A 1,106-nucleotide genomic window follows, 5' to 3' on the forward strand; every position below is an offset into this window, starting at 1 on the left:
TGAATGCCACTTTCTTTAATTATGCAAAATGTTGCTTCTCTTTTTCCAAGCAGAGCCTGGTCGTCTGCGACTGTGAGATTTCGGGTGAACATTGATTTGCTGCCCGATATATATATTCTATATATAATGCAGTGTTTCGATATATCTGCACCTTAGTATAGGCTAAGATGGGGCTCCTGATTCATATTAGATTTCCAAAATAATGTGAAAGCCTCTGCTCAAAGGGGTGAATTACCTTTAAGTTAACTTTTATTATGTTATAGAATGGCCAATTCTAAGCAACTATATGTATGAGGGCCCTTAAGTAATTTTGCTGTGGTGCCCAGTAGCTTCTAGTTACATGATTACTCAATTTGAATAATGATAAGCCAGTGAGCATACCTCCCAGCTGTCCTGCTTTTTAGTGTGACAGTCGCCACTACCTCCCAACTATTCACCTTTTTGTGGTGCAATCCAATACCTCCTATGTTGTTTTTTTCACAGGACAGTCCCATTATCCCACACCTCTCAACTGTTCAGCTTTTCATGTGACAATTCTAATGTAAATGTTGTTTCCCCATAATTATACTGGCACGTCTAGTGTTAATATTCTGTTATTTATTTAATTTTATGATTATACCGGCACATCTGGGGTTAATATGGGGTTATGTCTTTTCTATAATAGTTATACTGGCATGCCTTGGGGTATGTTTTGGTAAAATAGAGGCGGCATTTAGGGGTGTGATCACAAAGTGAGCGTGAGCAACAATTGCCACTCACAGATCTTTTTTGGATCTTATCATCTTAGTATTTTACAAATGTTTGGCATATGGACTGAGGTATACACCTCCAGTAGAAGGAACCTGTGTTCACTTTCCTTATGTTTTTACAAAGGTGATTTGTTTACATTATACAAGTATTGAGTACAGTACCACATATTGAGCCAATAATGGCCATAAAAAACCCAATAAGTATTCTCTGTTCCTGTATTCATTACAATCTGCACAGATAGACAAGCTGCTTATAAGGTTTATAAAATTTAGTACAGCACATTTAATTTGGTTTCCCAGCAGTGGTTCCCCTTGTTACACATTCCCAGTGTTTTGACACTTTTTCTGCTGCCACTT

The sequence above is a fragment of the Xenopus laevis genome, chromosome 6L (genome assembly GCF_017654675.1).
Source record: "Xenopus laevis strain J_2021 chromosome 6L, Xenopus_laevis_v10.1, whole genome shotgun sequence".
Lineage (NCBI taxonomy): Eukaryota > Metazoa > Chordata > Amphibia > Anura > Pipidae > Xenopus > Xenopus laevis.